Genomic DNA, 16,919 nt, shown 5'->3' on the forward strand with positions numbered 1-16,919 from the left:
TCACTGCATACCAGGAACCTTCTCTGACAGCTGCACATATGGCTAGCTTAATATTCACTAAAACAGCATCAAACCTCTGGAATGCTCGATTTACTGCTTCATCAAAAGACATAGCATACCCTTGTAGTTCCCCATCATATTTATTGATACCAAACAAGCCAGTCAATGTTTCACCATAGTTTATTGAAAACCGACTATCTTTAAGTGTGTGTGTGTCTGGTAGCTCATGAACAGCTATGAAGCCGGATTCAGGATCGTTGATTTTCCCTGCGTCTCTCATGGCACTGTACAGGTCATCTCCATGGATCAGAACAGCATCCAGGTCATTTCTCGTCCACTGCAACACATTTTTCATCTTACTCATCAAAATTGCAGTTAAACAGTTTGCACCACATTGACTTCCCCTATTCCGGCCAAAACGGTAATCTCCTTGATGGAAAGAGCCACTGATGTACGATTTCTGTGGACACAAATCAGAAACAGCTTTCATGGTCATGTTAACAGTACTTTTATGATCCGTGTTTTTAGCATCATTGTTTAGACCACTTGTTAGACCGCTTGTTAGACCGCTTGTTTGACCACTTGTTTGACCACTTGTTTGACCACTTGTTTGACCACTTGTTTGACCACTTGTTAGACCACTTGTTTGACCACTTGTTTGACCACTTGTTTGACCACTTGTTAGCCCAAGGTTATGACCACGGTTATGACCACTGTTATGACCCAGTTTTATATCCCCGTTGTGATGTACACAACGTTCTGTTACTTCTGCCAATTTTTTAAGAGGTGGCAGAGCCTCTTCAGGATCAGCAGCCATCCGGTCTGCCATCCTCTTCTTTGCGGCCTGGGAGCGCCGGGCTTGCTTTGTGCGAGGCATCTGTACACACAAAAACATAAAAACAAATTAAATTACACATTATTGCATCACAATTCACAAACAGTACAATAAAGAATAAAAAATATAAAAATAAAATGCATTAAAATATAAATTAGTGTTTGTTCACATTAAAACAAGGTCTTCTATTAATTATGATAATTTTGCTATGTTTAATTTAAAATTTATCAGCTTATAATACCAACACAGAACTAAATTAATTTTACACATATGTAACAAAGATAATACCATTAATCTACATAGTAAATGTGCTAGTAAATAAACTTTGTGTTTTAGAGAACATAATGTGAGTGCACTAATACCATAATCAGCAATGCTCTGAATCCCCAGAAATAACCGTATATCTGAAACACTTCTAAAAGCAACCAGATTGCATGACCCTGTTTTACCAGTAGATTTCAGTAGAACCAAGTTTTTTCATTTTATTTACATCTTTATAACAGTTAAGACCTTTATCCTCTTATTAGATTTTAAATACATTTCCCCAATTTTCTTTTATTGACAAAACACACATCCTGCCCGGAAAAATATATAGAGTGAATATATCTATGATATACATTATATGAGTTATAAAGCAAAAGTTTATATCTCTAAATTAAAAATGAAGATAACAATAAAGAAAAAAATGTTGTTAACAGATAAGACAAATGTTCTCCAAAGACAAACATTAGTTTTCCTAATTTACATTTTCATTCAATTGCATGCTATTGTTCTTTTATAGTTGCTACTCTCTTAAAAACAAATGTAACTACATGGTGACTTTTAAACCTAAATTTAATGTCCAACAACAGATATTTCAGCAAAATTTATATTTTTGCTCTGAATTTTAACTCTTTGTCTGTAATAGACTTGGTCGGTGTGTCGTGTTATAGCTGGGTGGAGTTGACGTGGGGGAAAACAATCCTTTTCCCCTGACTGGAAAAGCGTTGTGTTAACCCAGTATAGCCTACGTAGAATCAGTTCTGAAACATGGAAAAACTGAACCTTACTGTCCGGACAGTATCTGTGACAGGACAAATGAAACAACAGGATTGCCAGATATGTCATTTTCTCGTTAAAATATATGGTGCTCCTCCAAACATCACATGACAACAGCCTACTTCATTCAAAGACTGGGTGATGTATGAAGTGGTTTATTCAGTGTTCAGAGTATGTATTCATCAAATAAAATTACCATATAACAGTATTGTGCAATGAAATAGATATACATTGCACATGGCATATATAAAAAAAAAAGTATGTTTGTTTATGCTAGAATATAAACGTGTCAATAAATGGCTCCGCACGATCCTAGCTTAGGAATAGGGTCTTATCTAGTGAACTTAAATAATTTACAAAAAAAAAATTGATATACTATATATAAATCACATTATCAGGAAATTTTCATTTTGAGGTGAACTAATCCTTTAACATTGTTAATGCATTAGTTAACCTAGAAATCATTTTTCTTCATGTTTTGATCAGCTTAGATCATGCAAGTTTACAGCAGAAGCTCACTCTGTTTCCTCTGTTATTTTCTCCACAGAAATGCGTTATTTAGAGCTGTAATTTGACAACTGACTGAAGCTCTCCGTGCATTCACAACTTTATCCAGATGTATCCTTATACTATACACTATTGACTGTTATCACTAAATTTTATAAAAAAAGTAACATCTTACCTCAAAATCAAGTTTCTCAGTATTCTGCAAAAAAATAACAACAACAACAATTTGATTAAAACAAAAGCATTACATTTTACAAAAATATTATATATTTTATATATTGTACGCTCAGAATGCACAACTGGCTTCATAGTATCCACATGACTCTATGGCACATCATTTTACATCATACCAATTTACAAATTTAAGCGATTTTAAACTATAATGTACTCGCAAGTTCTCAGAGACAGTCTTCAGTCAATGAACACTCAACCAAAGAGAACACAGTGTATTTCACACATTTTTTTTCTCTGTAGTCTCGAACTGACTACTAGATTTTTTATATCGACTACTAGATTTTTAATTTTTTCACAATACAAGCAAATTACAAAAAAATACAACAAAAATTACCTTACTTTCAGTATCAGTTAATATAACAATAGAATGAAAGTCTTAATAGAATTGTAATCTGTGCATGCATGAATTAAATATACATTGATATTTATTTCAACTACTTAAGTGCCAAGAGCAGCAACTTTTTTACTTTATCTCAAGGACATAAACTACAGAAAGAGTATTAAGGAACTGACACTTTTAAAACCTCATGCACAGATCTAATTCGGAATCATGAGCTGATTATGATCATTACGAGCACTAACATTTTAACACCAAGCATATACCGCAGTGTATATTATACCATGGTTTAAATTTTAACGATTGCCAATTTTATGTGCTTACCAATAAATTCTGCCTGTGGTTTAAAAATACCATAGTAAAACAACTAGCCTAACAAAATATACATTAAAACATTAATAAAGATAAGTAAACACTCAATAATTAAAAGAGAACAAATAAAAAATTACCAATTGCAAATATAGATAAAACTGAACAAATATATGATTGAAATAAACAGTGTTTTAAGATTTTCAGGTATTCAGGTACAAAAAGCTGTAATTCAAGTGTAAAATAACAGTACAGTTTTTATAAATAAGGTACAAAAACAGTTACAAAAGTTATTTAGTCAAGAACGAGTGAATTTTCTCTTTGTCCTTTGAATACTGTTATTATAGAGACAGCCGCTCCTGTCACTTTAAGACTTGGCCAATACGCCTGTAGCACTGAAGACACCGCGCGAGCCGTCTCGCGCTCACGTACTTCACATGTAGATAGACTACATCATAGAAAACAGCTCTAGTTTGAGTTTAATATCAATTTTACAAATCAAATTTTCTGTGACTGCGCTTCAATGTGCATAGAAAACAGCGCACGAGGCAGCACAAAAAAGTCGTCTTGCACTTTTATTGTATAAACTCATATTGAAATGCTCACAAAGGAAACGATAAGAGGAATCGAAATTTGAACTAATAAAAATTAACTAATTTAACTTAACTTTTAAACTAATAAGAACAACCACAACACCAAACATGTTTCAACAATAACTTATTTCTTGTTCTAATCAAAATGCTGGCCAGATGAATAAGAATAATTTATCACTATAACAAAACGCTGTCTTTATACAATTAATCACAAAATACAACCACAAAATATTCAAAAAGACAAAAAGACAACTTAAACTGGCCTAAAAACGTTAAATATGATACAGATTATTAAGATTACACAAAGAACAACCACACCGCATGTCTTACCTTACCAGAAAGTAGAGAAAATGGCTTCCTTTCCGGTAAAAAACGGAACAATACAGCACGCGCCCTCTAGTGGATGGCAAAAAAGTCAAAATGCTCAAGTTTTCTGGGATGTGCAGTTTTAAGGGGCAAGAAAATGCCATTAGCGTAGATTAAAACCCATTACACCTATGAAATGTCGTCATAATGAGTGTACATACATATATATATATATATATATATATATATATATATATATATATATATATATATATATATATATATATATATATATATATATATATATATATATATTGGATGGGTTTATTGTCTCTTAAAGTGACCACGCCTAATTTAGCTATATAGCTGCTGTAATGTTAATCCAAGAAAATGAAAGAAAGAAAAATCACACACTGCTCTTGATTGAATTACGTTGTAGTTTTAACAAGAATTAATGCACCGTCAAACCAGCAATTATTCAGACACCAAATATATATTTTTATATATTTTTTTTACTAGTAGGTGCAGAACACTATAATACATTTATGCAGGTGTGTATAACAAAATAAAGTGAACTGTGACATATTATACCCAAAAATTCTTCATACAGTTATTGAATTATTATAATAATTAGATTGTAAAATAGATTGTATTATTATAATAATAATATTGATAATGATAATAATAATAAAATTGGGACCAAAAATTATTCAGCACAATATAAAAAAAAAAAAAAATCTATAACTATTAGTTCTTCTGAATGACAATCCTACCTGCCCATTCTGGTGTGTTGGGCTCATGACTGTAGCTTGGGAACGTTACTGGTCCTTGCTATTCACTGTTAGCAGCAAACTGCAAAAATAATAATAAAAAAACAGCAAAAATAATAATAAAAAAATAATATTTTAACCCAGTGCCATGACAACAACGGCCCTCGCTGCCAATAAAACATATAGGCCCACCCCAAACTTCAGAATGCTTAATATCTTTGATGGCTAAACAAATAGCCCTACATCAAATGTATAGTAGGCTACCTTTTTTGAATTTACATTGGAAAAAATGTAAATAAAATTAGTAAAAATAATTTATTCTACATAGTCTACATAACCTGTGAAACAATTTAATGTTTATTTAAACTTCAATCGTAAAATGATGCAAAACAAATTCAAACTAACGTAGTCTTAATGTGATAGGCTACATTTTGTGTACAAAAACTACTAACTGGTTTTCAACCAATCACAAACAAGCAGTTGAATACGCCCATCTCAATTTAAAAAATACAAATATAAAACCCGCTATTTTCAAATATAGCTACAGCTGCACTCAAGACATCCACAGAAGTAAGCAGAAGTAAAATAAAACTTCTTCAGAAATTTCAAGAAAAATGGAAAAGAAGACAGACGTCAGCGAGAATGACCCAATAGTGGGGTACTTTCATGCAGTCTCTCCGATAAAAACATTAAAAAAAATACACGTTATTTCAATGCTAAAGTCCAAACAGCAAGACAGGAATACCACCAAGCCGTATTTTTTCACTCCAGAAAAATACATCAGCATTGTTACAGATCAAAAGAACAAAACTCCCATCAAACTGAACAATGCAAGAAAAACAATTGGTGAGTACAACTTACAGTTATGTTTAAAAACACAGTGTTCTTTGAGTAAATGCAATTTATAACCACTAGATGGCAGCGGAAGACCACTAATGGGCTCATTCAGCTAAGTTAAACAGTACTGTTCAAAGGTTTCATGAATTCATGCCAAAATATTAATAAATTAACTGTTATATCATTTTAAATCTCATCGAGTCAATGTTTTCCATTTTGTTCATACAGTTATATCAGTTTTTAACATTTTTCAACATTATGATTATAGTTTAACCTGAAAATGACATCTAAACTCTTACAAACAGAAGACTTGCAATAAGTTTATTGTCACCTATCACTTATGTCAAATACCTATATCTGCAACAAAATGTGTGTGCATGTATATGTGTCTCTTTGTGTGTGTGTGTCTGTGCATATACTTATAGAGTATTAATATATTAGTCTAATCATTTACTTTCAGTGTGTGTGTGTGTGTGTGTGTGTGTCTGTTACCCTGTTCTCCATTTTGGATGTGTTTAACTGTCATCCGTACATCCAGGTTGGCCGAAACCACCTCAGAGGCCTTAATGTGCTTGAACCCCGGTAAACGCTGCTTGCAGCTTTAATTATTAGGGGTTCAAGCACGCAGTGCTGAAACCCTCTTGTAATTGTTAGGATTTTTATTATTATTATTATTCTTCTGCCCTAGAACTGAAAGTGCAGCCCAAACCGTAAGGCCTAGAGAGCTGAAATTTGGACAGATCGTAGAGCTCATTTTGGGGAGAACTTATCAAAGTCTCAGCCCAATCGGCCTAACGGGGGCGCTACAGCGCAAAAAACTAAAATTTTGGACATTTTTGGCCGAAGATCGTAAACCGTTAGCCGTAGACTCAAAAACAAGGCATCGTTGCAATCCTTGGGTTAGCCCGAACAAAAGTGCACAGCTGCATTTTTTGCTCTACGACGCACCGTTTTCTCGCAAAATCGAGCTATATCCGAAACCTACTTTTGCGAACTAGTCCTAGGATTTTTAAACAATCGGAATCAAACCACTTCAGAAATATTCCCTGGACACTCAATATCAATAATTATCAAAAAAAAGTTGAAATTTCAATTCTTACGCGAAACAGTACACCAAAAAGCGTCTATGCTAACGTTAGCCAAATGCTATTTTGACTATAACTCTTGAACGGAATGAGATATCTTCACCAAACTTGGTACACATATGTATGAGCTCAATCTTTGGTCAAACAAAAAAAAAATGCGCATCTCTGCCACTTGGGGGCGCTATAAGATCGAAAAAACACATAAATGGCTATAACTAGGCAACCGTTGGCTCGATCGACTTGAAAATTGGTATGCAGTGTCTTGGTCTGAAGGGGCACAAGTACCTATGAGGACATTTGCATATCTCAAAAAACATGGCCGCCATTGGCCAAACAATTTTAAGCACCTATTTGAAAGGGTTAACGGATGTTGATCAGAACAAAACTCGCTGGGTACATTCGACTCATGAACCTTAAGGTCTGTAAGAATTTTGAAAGAAATCAGCCACTAGTTGGCGCTAACGAGTTTTATGGCTCTGTAATCACGTGGTGTTTCACATATCAACACAATATGCACATCATTTGATAGATCTCCTCATAATGCACAACTTTGCCTCAAGAACCATTGCTGTCAATCAAATCGTTCAATTGTTATTCACAAATATGTTAAAAACGTACTTTTGCGAACTAGTCCTAGGTTTTTTGTCCGATCGGAACCAAACCACTGCAGTAATAATCTGTGGACCCTCTAGATCAATAATTATCAAAAAAAATTTGCATTTTGTACTTTGGTTAGCGTTAAAGGGGTAATTAAGAAAAGGGGTGTGGCCAAACATACCCCAAAGCCTATAAAACCTAAACAAAAACTCTAAACTTTATGAAACTCAGGGAAAACATGTAACAGGTGACTCTTAACAAGCATGCAAAGTTTCATGGAGATCGGACCATAGGTGGCGCTATAACAGTAGAAAAGGTCTCAGAACACAAGATTTATATGGTAAATGGCCTCAAATTGTTTGAAAATGCTCATATATTCACTCAAAAACACTAGATCTTCACATCATATGATAGATCTCCTCATTCTGAACAACTTTGCCTCTGTGACCAATGTTGTCAATAAAACTGTAAATAAAATATTCAAGATGATTTAAAAAAGTTACTTTGGCAAAGTAGTTCAAGGCGTTAAGCTGAAAATCAATAAAACCACTGAAGTACAATTCTCTAGACTCTGAAGGTCAATAATTATCAAAAACATGTTGAACAATTGCATTTGGACAACTATAAACCAGTAATTTTATAATATGTTATTTTCACAGTGTACACAAAGGCCTATTATTACAAACAGAAAGCCTACAAATTATCAAAACTGTGTAAAATAATGCCTAATTTCATTCTAAACAAGCATGCAAAATTTAAGAGAGATTGGGCAAAAAACATTACACTATAACAGTTATGTTTAAAAACAGTGTTGTTTGACTAAATGCAATTTATATAACCACTAGATGGCGGCGGAAGACCACTAATGGACTCATTCAGCAAATTGAAACAGTACTTTTGAGAAGATTTATGAATTCATGCCTAAACAATAAATAAAAAAACACTGTTACAACATTTTAAATCTCACTGAGTTAAAGTTTTCCATTTTGTTCATACAGACTTATCAGTTTTTAAAATTTAGCCACATTATGATTACAGTGAAACCTGAAAATGACATCCAAACTCTTAAAAACTAGTTTAATCATTTAATTTCAGTGCGTGTGTCTGTCTGTCAGCCTATTCTCCGTTTTGGATGTGTTTAACTGTCATCCATACGTCCAGGTTGGCTCAGACCACCTCAGAGGCCTTAATGTGCTTGAACCCCGTAAATGCTGCTTGCAGCTTTAATTATTATTAGGGGTTCAAGCACGCAGTGCTGAAACCCTATTGTAATTGTTAGGATTTTTATTATTAGGGGTTCAAGCACGCAGTGCTGAAACCCTATTGTAATTGTTAGGATTTTTATTATTATTAGGGGTTCAAGCACGCAGTGCTGAAACCCTATTGTATCTGTTAGGATTTTTTTTATTATTATTATTATTTTTCTCCGCTAAAACTGATCGTGCAGACCAAACCGTAAGGCCTAGAGAGCTGAAACTTGGCCAGAAGGTAGAGCTCCCCGAGGGGACATTCTGACAAAGTCTCAGCTTAATTGGCCTATGGGGGGCGCTACAGAGATCAAAAGTGCGTTTTTGCTAATAGCTCCTAAACCGCTTGTCATAGACCCAAAAATTTTACATTTCTGGAATCCTTGGGTCATGCGAAATTAAAAACGGTCACTCTGATTTTGGGTCTAGGAGGCCTCGTTTTTTCGCAAATTTGACGTATGTCCAAAACCTACTTTTGCGAACTAGTCCTAGGTTTTTCGCCCAATCTGAACCAAACCACTGCAGAAATGTTCTCTGGCCAGGGAATATCAATAATTATCAAAAAAAAGTTGAAATTTCGACTCGCTGTCGTAATGGGATGCCAAAACGTTCGAAAGTCGAGGAGCAATTTTACGCAACAGGCTATAACTCGTGAAAGAAATAAGATATCTTAACCAAACTTGCTACACATTTGTAAGACCTAAAACTTTGGTCAAATAAAAAAAATTGCACACCTCTGCCACTTGGGGGCGCTATAAAAAGAAAAAACACATAAATGGCTATAACTAGGCTACCGTTGGCTCGATCGACCTAAAAATTGGTATGCAGTGTCTTTGATTGAGGGGGCACAAGTACCTATGAGGACATTTGCATATCTCAAAAAACATGGCCGCCATTGGCCAAACAATTTTAAGCACCTATTTGAAAGGGGTTAACGGATGTTGATCGGAACGAAACTCGCTGGGTGCGTTCGACTCATGCACCTTAAGGTCTGTAAGAATTTTGAAAGAAATCGTCCACTAGTTGGCGCTAACGAGTTTATTGGCTCTGTAATCACGTGGTGTTTCACTTATCAACACAATATGCATATCATTTGATAGATCTCCTCATAATGCACAACTTTGCCTCAAGAACCATTGCTGTCAATCAAATCGTTCAAATGTTATTCACAAATATGTTAAAAACCTACTTTTACGAACTAGTCCTAGGTTTTTTGTCCGATCGGAACCAAACCACTGCAGTAATATTCTGTGGACTCTCTAGATCAATAATTATCAAAAAAATGTTGAATTTTGTCCTTTGGTTAGCTGTAAAGGGGTAATTTAGTAAAAGGGGTGTGGCCAAACATACCCCAAAGCCTATAAAACCTAAACGAAAACTCAAAACTTTATGAAACTTCGTGGAATCATGTATCAGGTGACTCTTAACAAGCATGCAAAGTTTCATGGAGATCGGATCATAGGTGGCGCTATAACAGTTGAAAAAGCCTCAAAAACACACATTTTCAATCGAAAATGATCACAATTTGTAGGACATGTTCATACATTCACACAAACACTAGATCTTCATATCATATGATAGATCTCCTCTTTGTGAACAACTTTGCCTCAAGGAGCGAAGATGTCAAACAAATCGTTCAATTGTTATTCACAAATATGTTAAAAACTTACTTTTGCGAACTAGTCCCAGATTTTTTACCCGATCGCAACCAAACCACTGCAGTAATTTTCTCTGGACTCTCTAGATCAATAATTATCAAAAAAATGTTGAATTTTGTCCTTTGGTTAGCTGTAAAGGGGTAATTTAGTAAAAGGGGTGTGGCCAAAATACCCAAAAGCATATAAAACCTAAACGAAAACTCAAAACTTTATGAAACTTGGTGAAAACATGTAACAGGTGACTCTTAACAAGCATGCAAATTTTCATGGAGATCGGATCATAGGTGGCGCTATGACAGTAGAAAAGGTCTCAAAACATAAGATTGATATGGTAAATGGCCTCAAATTGTCTGAAAATGCTCATATATTCACATAAACACTAGATCTTCATATCATATGATAGGTCTCCTCATTCTGAACAACTTTTGGGACCAATGTTGTCAATAAAGCTGTTAGTTAAATATTGAAGATTATTTAAAAAAGTTACTTTGGCAAAGTAGTCCAAGGCTTTAAGCTGAAAATCAATAAAACCACTGAAGTACAATTCTCTAGACTCTGAAGGTCAATAATGATCAAAAACATGTTGAAAAATTGCATTTGGACAACTATAAACCAGTGATTGTATAATATGTTCTTTTCACAGTGTACACAAAGGCCTATTTATACAAACAGAAAGCCCACAAACTATCAAAACTGTGTAAAATAAAGCCTAATTTCATTCTAAACAAGCATGCAAAATTTAAGAGAGATTGGGCAAAAAACTTTACACTATAACAGTTATGTTTAAAAACAGTGTTGTTTGAGTAAATGCAACCACTAGATGGCAGCGGAAGACCACTAATGGGCTCATTCAGCAAATTGAAACAGTACTTTTATGAAGATTTATGAATTCATGCCTAAACAATAAAAAAAAAACACTGTTACAACATTTTAAATCTCACTGAGTTAAAGTTTTCCATTTTGTTCATACAGACTTACCAGTTTTTAAAATTTTACCACATTATAATTACAGTGAAACCTGAAAATGACATCCAAACTCTTAAAACTAGTTTAATCATTTAATTTCAGTGCGTGTGTCTGTCTGTCAGCCTATTCTCCGTTTTGGATGTGTTTAACTGTCATCCGTACATCCAGGTTGGCTCAGACCACCTCAGAGGCCTTAATGTGCTTGAACCCCGGTAAAATGCTGCTTGCAGCTTTAATTAGGGGTTCAAGCACGCAGTGCTGAAACCCTATTGTATCTGTTAGGATTTTTATTATTATTATTATTATTATTATTCTCCACTCAAACTGATCGTGCAGCCCAAACCGTAAGGCCTAGAGAGCTGAAACTTGGTCAGATGGTAGAAGTCCGGCCTTCTTGTCAGATCCAAAGGCTCGCCCCAATCGGCCTAAAGGGGGCGCTACAGTGATCAAAAATGCGTTAGTGCTAATAACTCCTAAACCGCTTATCATAGAGCCAAAAATTTAACATTTCCGGAATCCGTGGGTCATGCGAAATTAAAAACGGTCACTCTGATTTTGGGTCTAGGAGGCCTCGTTTTTTCGCAAATTTGACCTATGTCCAAAACCTACTTTTGCGAACTAGTCCTAGGTTTTTCGCCCAATCTGAACCAAACCACTGCAGAAATGTTCTCTGGCCAGGGTTTATCAATAATTATCAAAAAAAAGTTGAAATTTCGACTCGCTGTCGTAATGGGATGCCAAAACGTTCGAAAGTCGAGGAGCAATTTTACGCAACAGGCTATAACTCGTGAAAGAAATAAGATATCTTAACCAAACTTGCTACACATTTGTAAGACCTAAAACTTTGGTCAAATAAAAAAAATTGCACACCTCTGCCACTTGGGGGCGCTATAAAAAGAAAAAACACATAAATGGCTATAACTAGGCTACCGTTGGCTCGATCGACCTAAAAATTGGTATGCAGTGTCTTTGTCTGAAGGGGCACAAGTACCTATGAGGACATTTGCATATCTCAAAAAACATGGCCGCCATTGGCCAAACAATTTTAAGCACCTATTTGAAAGGGTTAACGGATGTTGATCGGAACGAAACTCGCTGGGTGCGTTCGACTCATGAACCTTAAGGTCTGTAAGAATTTTGAAAGAAATCGGCCACTAGTTGGCGCTAACGAGTTTATTGGCTCTGTAATCACGTGGTGTTTCACATATCAACACAATATGCATATCATTTGATAGATCTCCTCATAATGCACAACTTTGCCTCAAGAACCATTGCTGTCAATCAAATCGTTCAAATGTTATTCACAAATATGTTAAAAACCTACTTTTACGAACTAGTCCTAGGTTTTTTGTCCGATCGGAACCAAACCACTGCAGTAATATTCTGTGGACTCTCTAGATCAATAATTATCAAAAAAATGTTGAATTTTGTCGTTTGATTAGCTTTAAGTGGGTAATTTAGAAAAGGGGTGTGGCCAAACATACCCCAAAGCCTATAAAACCTAAACGAAAACTCAAAACTTTATGAAACTCGGTGAAAACATTTAACACGTGACTCTTAACAAGCATGCAAAGTTTCATGGAGATCGGACCATAGGTGGCGCTATAACAGTTGAAAAAGCCTCAAAAACACACATTTTCAATGGAAAATGATCACAATTTGTAGGACATGTTCATACATTCACACAAACACTAGATCTTCATATCATATGATAGATCTCCTCTTTGTGAACAACTTTGCCTCAAGGAGCGAAGATGTCAATCAAATCGTTCAATTGCAATTCACAAATATGTCAAAAAGCTACTTTTACGAACTAGTCCCAGGTTTTTTACCCGATCGAAACCAAACCACTGCAGTAATTTTCTCTGGACTCTATAGATCAATAATTATCAAAAAAAAAAATAATTTTGTCCTTTGGTTAGCTATAACTGGCTAAATTAGAAAAGGGGCATGACCAAAATACCCAAAAGCATATAAAACCTAAACGAAAACTCAAAACTTTATGAAACTTGGTGAAAACATGTAACAGCTGACCCTTAACAACCATGCAAATTTTCATGGAGATCGGACCACAGGTGGCGCTATGACAGTAGAAAAGGTCTCAAAACATAAGATTTACATGGTAAATGGCCTCAAATTGTCTGAAAATGCTCATATATTCACATAAACACTAGATCTTCATATCATATGATAGATCTCCTCATTCTGAACAACTTCTGGGACCAATGTTGTCAATAAAGCTGTTAATTAAATATTCAAGATTATTTAAAAAAATTACTTTGGCAAAGTAGTCCAAGGCTTTAAGCTGAAAATCAATAAAACCACTGAAGTACAATTCTATAGACTCTGAAGGTCAATAACTACAATTGCATTTGGACAACTATAAACCAGTGATTGTATAATATGTTCTTTTCACAGTGTACACAAAGGCCTATTAATACAAACAGAAAGCCCACAAATTATCAAAACTGTGCAAAATAAAGCCTAATTTCATTCTAAACAAGCATGCAAAATTTAAGAGAGATTGGGCAAAAAACATAACACTATAACAGTTATGTTTAAAAACAGTGTTGTTTGAGTAAATGCAATTTATAACCACTAGATGGCAGCGGAAGACCACTAATGGGCTGATTCAGCAAATTGAAACAGTACTTTTGAAAAGATTTATGAATTCATGCCTAAACAATAAAAAAAACACTGTTACAACATTTTAAATATCACTGAGTTAAAGTTTTCCATTTTGTTCATACAGACTTATCAGTTTTTAAAATTTAGCCACATTGTGATTACAGTGAAACCTGAAAATGACATCCAAACTCTTACAAACTAGTTTAATCATTTAAATTCAGTGCGTGTGTCAGTCTGTCAGCCTATTCTCCGTTTTGGATGTGTTTAACTGTCATCCATACATCCAGGTTGGCTCAGACCACCTCAGAGGCCTTAATGTGCTTGAACCCCGTAAATGCTGCTTGCAGCTTTAATTATTATTATTATTCTTCCGCCCTAGAACTGAACGTGCAGCCCAAACCGTAAGGCCTAGAGAGCTGAAATTTGGACAGATCGTAGAGCTCATTTTGGGGAGAACTTATCAAAGTCTCAGCCCAATCGGCCAAACGGGGGCGCTATAGCGCAAAAAACAAAAATTTTGGACGTTGTTGGCCGTGAATCGTAAACCGTTAGCCATAAACTCAAAAACATGGCATCATAGCAATCCTTGGGTTAGCCCGAACAAAAGTGCACGGCGCCTTTTTGGGGTCTACGACGCACCGTTTTCTCGCAAAATCGAGCTATATCCGAAACCTACTTTTGCGAACTAGTCCTAGGATTTTCAACCAATCAGAACCAAACCACTTCATAAATTTTCCCTGGACACTCAATATCAATAATTATCAAAAAAAAGTTGAAATTTCAATTCTTACGCGAAACAGTACACCAAAAAGCGTCTATGCTAACGTTAGCCAAATACTATTTTGACTATAACTCTTGAACGGAATGAGATATCTTCACCAAAATTGGTACACATATGTATGAGCTCAATCTTTGGTCAAATAAAAAAAATTGCATATCTCTGCCACTTGGGGGCGCAATAAGATTTAAAAAACACATAAATGGCTATAACCAGGCAACCGTTGGCTCGATCGACTTGAAAATTGGTATGCAGTGTCTTGGTCTGAAGGGGCACAAGTACCTATGAGGACATTTGCATATCTCAAAAAACATGGCCGCCATTGGCCAAACAAATTTAAGCACCTATTTGAAAGGGTTAACGGATGTTCATCGGAACGAAACTCGCTGGGTACGTTCGACTCATGAACCTTAAGGTCTGTAAGAATTTTGAAAGAAATTGGCCACTAGTTGGCGCTAACGAGTTTTATGGCTCTGTAATCACGTGGTGTTTCACATATCAACACAATATGCATATCATTTGATAGATCTCCTCATAATGCACAACTTTGCCTCAAGAACCATTGCTGTCAATCAAATCGTTCAATTGTTATTCACAAATATGTTAAAAACCTACTTTTGCGAACTAGTCCTAGGTTTTTTGTCCGATCGGAACCAAACCACTGCAGTAATAATCTGTGGACTCTCTAGATCAATAATTATCAAAAAAATGTTAAATTTTGTACTTTGGTTAGCGTTAAAGGGGTAATTAAGAAAAGGGGTGTGGCCAAACATACCCCAAAGCCTATAAAACCTAAACAAAAACTCTAAACTTTATGAAACTAGGGAAAAACATGTAACAGGTGACTCTTAACAAGCATGCAAAGTTTCAAGGAGATCGGACCATAGGTGGCGCTATAACAGTAGAAAAGGTCTCAAAACACAAGATTTATATGGTAAATGGCCTCAAATTGTTTGAAAATGCTAATATATTCTCTCAAAAACACTAGATCTTCACATCAAATGATAGATCTCCTCATTCTGAACAACTTTGCCTCTGGGACCAATGTTGTCAATAAAGCTGTTAATTAAATATTCAAGATTATTTAAAAAAAGTTACTTTGCCAAAGTAGTCCAAGGCTTTAAGCTGAAAATCAATAAAACCACTGAAGTACAATTCTCTAGACTCTGAAGGTCAATAATTATCAAAAACATGTTGAACAATTGCATTTGGACAACTATAAACCAATAATTTTATAATATGTTATTTTCACAGTGTACACAAAGGCCTATTAATACAAACAGAAAGCCCCAAATTATCAAAACTGTGTAAAATAATGCCTAATTTCATTCTAAACAAGCATTCAAAATTTAAGAGAGATTGGGCAAAAAACATTACACTATAACAGTTATGTTTAAAAACAGTGTTGTTTGAGTAAATGCAATTTATAACCACTAGATGGCAGCGGAAGACCACTAATGGGCTCATTAAGCAAATTGAAACAGTACTTTTGAGAAGATTTATGAATTCATGCCTAAACAATAAATAAAAAAACACTGTTACAACATTTTAAATCTCACTGAGTTAAAGTTTTCCATTTTGTTCATACAGACTTATCAGTTTTTAAAATTTTGCCACATATGATTACAGTGAAACCTGAAAATGACATCCAAACTCTTAAAAACTAGTTTAATCATTTAATTTCAGTGCGTGTGTCTGTCTGTCAGCCTATTCTCCGTTTTGGATGTGTTTAACTGTCATCCATACGTCCAGGTTGGCTCAGACCACCTCAGAGGCCTTAATGTGCTTGAACCCCGTAAATGCTGCTTGCAGCTTTAATTAGGGGTTCAAGCACGCAGTGCTGAAACCCTATTGTATCTGTTAGGATTTTTATTATTATTATTATTATTATTCTCCACTCAAACTGATCGTGCAGCCCAAACCGTAAGGCCTAGAGAGCTGAAACTTGGTCAGATGGTAGAAGTCCGGCCTTCTTGTCAGATCCAAAGGCTCGCCCCAATCGGCCTAAAGGGGGCGCTACAGTGATCAAAAATGCGTTAGTGCTAATAACTCCTAAACCGCTTATCATAGAGCCAAAAATTTAACATTTCCGGAATCCGTGGGTCATGCGAAATTAAAAACGGTCACTCTGATTTTGGGTCTAGGAGGCCTCGTTTTTTCGCAAATTTGACGTATGTCCAAAACCTACTTTTGC

General features: G+C 35.2%; 3 long non-coding RNA genes across 6 annotated transcripts in view; 1 reads left to right on the forward strand and 2 right to left on the reverse strand.

The window, feature by feature from the left end:
• LOC127969847 (uncharacterized) overlaps window positions 1-16,919 on the forward strand; it is a 105,205-nt gene that overhangs the window by 65,377 nt on the left and 22,909 nt on the right. The gene's annotated exons all lie outside the window — the stretch shown is intronic.
• Window positions 163-4,281, reverse strand: LOC127969846 (uncharacterized). The gene is made up of 2 exons (XR_008156366.1): window positions 2,556-4,281; window positions 163-877 (listed from the first exon to the last, which is right to left on the reverse strand). It is a non-coding gene; the product is annotated as an uncharacterized LOC127969846 (long non-coding RNA).
• Window positions 12,013-16,919, reverse strand: part of LOC127969848 (uncharacterized) — a 37,173-nt gene continuing 32,266 nt past the window's right edge. For all 3 annotated transcript variants that reach the window (XR_008156373.1, XR_008156372.1, XR_008156369.1), the window contains one exon: window positions 12,013-12,189. This is a non-coding gene — a long non-coding RNA (uncharacterized LOC127969848). The remainder of the gene's footprint in view (window positions 12,190-16,919) is intronic.

The sequence above is a fragment of the Carassius gibelio genome, chromosome B13 (assembly GCF_023724105.1).
Source record: "Carassius gibelio isolate Cgi1373 ecotype wild population from Czech Republic chromosome B13, carGib1.2-hapl.c, whole genome shotgun sequence".
Lineage (NCBI taxonomy): Eukaryota > Metazoa > Chordata > Actinopteri > Cypriniformes > Cyprinidae > Carassius > Carassius gibelio.